Source organism: Echinops telfairi, unplaced genomic scaffold, assembly GCF_000313985.2.
Source record: "Echinops telfairi isolate 266 unplaced genomic scaffold, ASM31398v2 ScPeMD7_17;HRSCAF=63, whole genome shotgun sequence".
NCBI lineage: Eukaryota > Metazoa > Chordata > Mammalia > Afrosoricida > Tenrecidae > Echinops > Echinops telfairi.
The window spans coordinates 2,832,639-2,838,095 of record NW_022103914.1 but is presented as its reverse complement, the minus strand read 5'-3'; the positions used below and the strand labels follow the sequence as shown (position 1 = coordinate 2,838,095).

Genomic DNA, 5,457 nt, shown 5'->3' with positions numbered 1-5,457 from the left:
TCACAGCCTCGACCTGAAACCCCCGGGGCCCAGATGGCTGACTTGATTTATCTTTTCTACTTCCTCCTTTTCTTCCCATCGGGGAATGATGCGGTGTCCCTGAACCCCTCCCAGGAACCACTTTCTGCTTTCCCCAGAGTTTTCACGTCACACCCACACCCGTCCTAGCCCCATCGGCCTTTCTTCTGTCTTCCAAACTACCTCGGGAAATGCCTTCCATCTCCCTGCTCCTCCACTTCCTCCTCCCCACTTTGTTCCACCTTTGAGCCAAAAATAATCCTGATCATGGCTGATAAGTAAAAGAGCTGTCCGTGCCAGGGTTTGACAGGGCTCCGCACCTGCTCAGGAGAAAGAGAGAGCCATGCATTTTGAAGTAAATTACAGCCACTAAAGGACCACAGCCAGCAGCCCCATAGCCCTTAACAGCACCCAGAAATCACCGTCAGAGTCTCTACCGAAGTCTCTACCTCCCATTTCTTCATTTTCCTAATTTAGCCTGCTTTCTAGTAGGAGCACTTTTGTAGAAGAAAAAATTAAATATGGCTACGATTTGCTGTGGCTTACCTATGTTTACTCTTAAAATAATATTGTTCCTTGCTTTTCCCCCATTGTGAGTGTCTGCTAGGTGACGAGTTAAGTCATTTGGGTTTAGAACCTGGGTGGCACAGTCAGTGACGCAAGGTCAGCAGTTCAAAACCACCAGCTGCTCTGTGGGAGAAAGGTGAGACTAAATCTACTCCCACAAAGGTTTAGTCCCAGAAACTCACGGGGTAGTTCTACCCTGTCCTGCAAGGTGGGTGTGAGTCAGAATGGGCTCTATGGCCGTGGGTTTGGATTGCTAGAGAAGCCTAGAGCTGTTAGACCACTAAGCATTTTGCAGATGTTTCTGTTTGTTTTCATTTTAAGAAAATCGCAAGCCTAATTTTGACATCTGACGCTAATCAAGTCTTACACCAAATCTACGTGTAGGTGGGGATCCGAATGAGAGGGGTGTTGTCCTTTACAGGGGGTGTGTAACAGGCTGGGAATGACGTGAATACGGGCAGGAGAACCAATCAAAGCTAGGCGAAGGAGAGTGAAGTACACTTCAGAAGGCTGTGTGGGAGAAGAATCTGGGAGTGAAGCAGAAGAACAGATCTTTACGGAGCAACTAATATGTGAGGGGCACAAAGCTTTCTCAGCTGATTAAATGGAATGCACGAATCAAGCTAGGAGATGGGCCATCTTCATTTGTCATTGGACAAAAGAGGAGGCTCAGGATTAGAGCCGTTGTCTGACCTCCTGGTTGCACAGTAAGCTATGCACTGAGCTGCGCATCACAAAGCCAGCTGCTGGAATCCACGCCACTCATCAGGAGCTCGCTGTGAGCCGGAACGAAGTGCAGTGAGTTTGAGGGAGACGGTCACATAGCTTTTTTAAGTGGTAGGGACAAGATTCCAACTTAGATCGATTCAAAGAGCCACCAAGGACTTTCTTGTCACTTCCTGCACATGTAACACACACACTTTTCCTAGATTAGAAAGGGTGGGGGGAAGAGGAGGAATTCCACATTTTGAAATTTAAGAATAGAATAAACTGGGGGAGAGAAATGATAACGTACAGAGAAAGCTAGCAAAGAAATTCTGGCTAACCAGAGAGTTCACACTTTCCAAACATGGGGAGCACAGGAGCAGGAGGGCTGTCCATGCTAGGGCTGGAATGGTTCAGACGTCTAGAGAGAGAAAGCCTGGGGACTCCTGTTCAAAGCCGCTGCAGCCTCCTCAGCAGGTAAGGGTCAGGGCCGACCTAGTAAAACCCAGGCGGCTTCTAAAAAGGGTCACAGGTATGAGAGCCAAGCCCCCACCCCTTCCTCGGGCTCAAACTGAGAATCATCCCGATCCAATTTGTGTTTATGAGGATGGCCAGGGGAAGACTGATCAAAGGAATGCTGTAGCTTAATGACAAAGCACAGCTATGACTCTGGGGCCTTTCTTTAAAATGTTTGCTCTGAAATAATGATGTTGTCTTTACTGTTTGCTTAGTGTTCTTTAAACATCACCCTACACTAAAGAGGTCTAATGTGGATCCGACAAGAGGGCTTGGAAAGAGGTAAACAAGCCAACAGCTTGGACCAGGGCTCTCCTGTTTGGAAGACCCTCCTAGGCAGGTCTGGTATGAGAACCCACGAAGGAGTCCTGGTGACACCCTGGTGGGAACACTCCACTGCAAGCCGGAAGCATAGCACTTCGAGTCCACCAGCCACCAGAGCGGGGAACATGTGGCAATCTGCTTCCGTCAAGATCATGCCTGGGACGCCTTCCAGGGGCAGTTCTTCCCCATCCTACAGTGTCCCCACGAGTCGGACATAATGGCCACAAGCTTGGCTTGGGTGGGCTTGGACTGAGCAGCTTCCGTTAAATCCCCCTACTGTTCAGCGTTCACAGGGTAGATTGGCACTGCTCTCCAAGATCCGGGGCAGAGGGGACGAGGGGGGAAACGGGAGGGTTAAGAAGAAAATTCTAGGCTATTAGCCACAAGAAGACCATCTCCTCCAGCATCGCTCAAACCCAGCCCCCAGCAGCAAGACATAGTCACCTCGCCCCTCACGATCCTCACGATCCTCTGCCAACTTCCTCACACCCCGACTCCCTAACATCGTTCCCAATCAGCTTCTATTCCTGATGTTCTCACTGGACTACTTGGTGGGCAAGGTCACCCTGGAGAGTCACTGTATTTCAAATGCTACCGTGAGGCTAGAGAGGGTTTTCACTCAGTCCAAGGTCACAAAGCAATGGCCTGGCCCTGGGTGTGTGGAGGTGGCTGCACTTCCCCGAGAGGTGCCATGTGCAGAGCCCTCACTTTCCAGCTCCCACAGAGATTAGGGGGAGTGAACGAAGGTAGCCCATTAGTACACCTGCCCCTGGGATTGCTGTCCACCTCTGATGAGCGGGCCACCTCCCTCTTCTCAGGGAGGGTCGGGTGATGTGTACTAAGTGCTCGGAGCCTGTGGGGCCCAGTGGGCTCTCTGCCCCAGGAGTCTGACAGAAAATCAATCTGCTGTCTCCTTTACTTTATGTATATTGTGGATGCTCATCAGGTAGGAGGCTGAATCACAGGGTCTCCACGGTCTCTCCTAAAGCCAACACTTTCCAATTCCTTCAAGCCAAAGCCTGAGAAGCTTGCGACAAGGAGAGGGCTGGGAGAGAGCGGCGATAAGGTCAGAAAACAGAGTCACCTCTCGAGCTCCTTTGCAAATAGAGGGGACCAGGACAGGCGACCGCAGACGAGCAGATTGCAGCACAGGAGCTTCACCGAGGCAGAGTGGGGAAGTGACTTGCACACCAGGTGACACACTGGGTGGAACCAAGACTTCTGCCCTCTCGTGCTCACCCCCCTCCATGGTTTGGGTAACCTTTTTTCCTTTGGCTCAACACTGCACCCCCTGACTTTGGGTGGCCGGAGCTGTTTTGCCCACTTTAGGAGGACTTTGTACCAGTGAATAACCTGAAGAGTCAAAATCGTGGCGTGAGCACACCAGCCCAATGGTGGGGCCCAGGGCAGCGGCCACAGGTGGGTGCCAGAGAGAAGCCAGCCCAGCATTTTGCAAGTTACCGAAAATAACCTCGCAATGTGGGTAATCTATATGGAGATCATTCCAATTATAAAAGTACCTCACAATGTGGGTAATCTATATGGAGATCATTGGAATCATAAAAATGATCCCTCCTCCAAATCTTACTGGGGGACTTCCTCGGGGAGTGCTCTTTGGTTAGCTCCAGTCACCCTGACTCTATTTTGCCCCAGATGACCAGAGAGACTCCCAGGTAAGTCATTTCTTGAGGCGGTAGAGCACTTGAAGATATTTTCTGTTTTAGAAAGACGGATCAGGTGGAACCAGGAAGGAGTGAGGCGGGAACAGAGCAGCTCTAGTCGAGAGGCTTCGGACTGCAGCTCATGAGAAGGTAGAGGAGAATGGGGAGGAGCTGCAGGCCAGAGGCTACAAAGGACAGGACGGCACTGAAAGACAGCCACGGCAGCTATGGGAGCGAAGGACCCACAGAGGGACTCAAGGCTTTCCATCTTGGGTAAGAGGGGCAGGGTCTGTGTCTTAGGGAGAGAGGCCAGTTTCATTTAGACCAGACATTTGCATGGCATCAAGGAGCAGAGAGCTGAGGAACAGAGGCTGAAATCATCAATGGGAGAAAGGCTGCCTCCATCTCTGGTGACTCTGGAGAGACTCGGTCCCTGCAGATGTGGATGTCCTATGTTCCTAGGATCCTGTAAGCATCGCGAGGCCATGTTGTCCTTCCACATGCCTCACCATGCACAGCACAGGGCACACAGGAAGGGCAGAACTAAAGCCACTCCCACCCCACCCCCACCGGGTGCACCCACAGCGGGGCTGTGCCTGTCAGCTGCCAGGCCTTGCAAATGACCTTCTCCTCCACATTTGTTCTCATGACAGCAAAAGCCAGGCTGGCCCAGGGCCATGGGGCATTGGTCTTGCCAGCTGTCCTCTCCCCTTGGGAGGACAACACAAGGACACCACATAAGCTGAGAGGGCAGAAAAGAAAGCCCCTCTGTGGTTCAATCCCTGCTGAGCGGGGAGACGAGTTGACAGGGTCCAGGTCATCCTCCACACCTCTCCGCCTGCCAAGAACTCGTTGAAACCCAGAAAGGAAGAAGAGTGTGGACAGGCAGGGGAAGCTGAACAGCCTCCGGACTCCAGACCCTGTGACACAAGCTCTGGCCACCTAGCTGGGGATAAGGCCATGCACACAGGCCCCTCAGAGGCCAGTGCTCACTTCTGGTTTCCGACTCCCTCCCTAGACCCCAGCATCAAGTCCCACGATCCCCTTTTCCCGATCTTCTGACTTGATGACAGCCAGTCTGGCGTTTTCAGTGTCTCTGAAATGGGAGTAGCACCTGATACCAGTGAAGCAGCAGTTGGGTGGTGCACATGACGACGGACTGGAAGAGGGACATCTGAGTCCAACAGGAGGGCTCGGAAGAAAGGCCTGGTCATGGGTTTCTGCCAGGTCAGAGCCTGAAGTGGGCCGGCCATGGGTTAGAATCAGCTCGAGGGCCACTGGTGTGGTTCTGTCAGGTCAGTTCTCACTCACGGGCGACACCACCTGCCCCCAGGTGTGTAGAGCAGAACCGCACTCCGTTCAGGGTTCAAGGCGTGGCCTTTCAGAAGCAGATCACCAGGCCTTTCTTCCAGGGCACCACTGTTTCCGTTAGTACCTGAGTCGCTAGCTGTTGGTAGTATACCCAGACTTGTGGTTGGCAGCAAATATCTCTGTTATTTCTCAAATGAAGAGATCTAGTTATCTTCCAGAGGGTCCTTGTCACTTGGATAGTTATTAAAGATAAGGTCTCTCTCAACCCCATTTGTCTGAAACAGAAGCCAACCAAGATGGTGAGAGGTGAACAATGGATAAGCAGCCAATCCTCCTTCACTAGAGGGTGCCGTGG

At 51.9% G+C, this 5,457-nt stretch overlaps 1 protein-coding gene across 12 annotated transcripts in view; it reads right to left on the bottom strand.

Annotated features, from left to right (window-relative positions):
- KALRN (kalirin RhoGEF kinase) overlaps positions 1–5,457 on the bottom strand; it is a 653,766-nt gene that overhangs the window by 556,937 nt on the left and 91,372 nt on the right. The gene's annotated exons all lie outside the window — the stretch shown is intronic.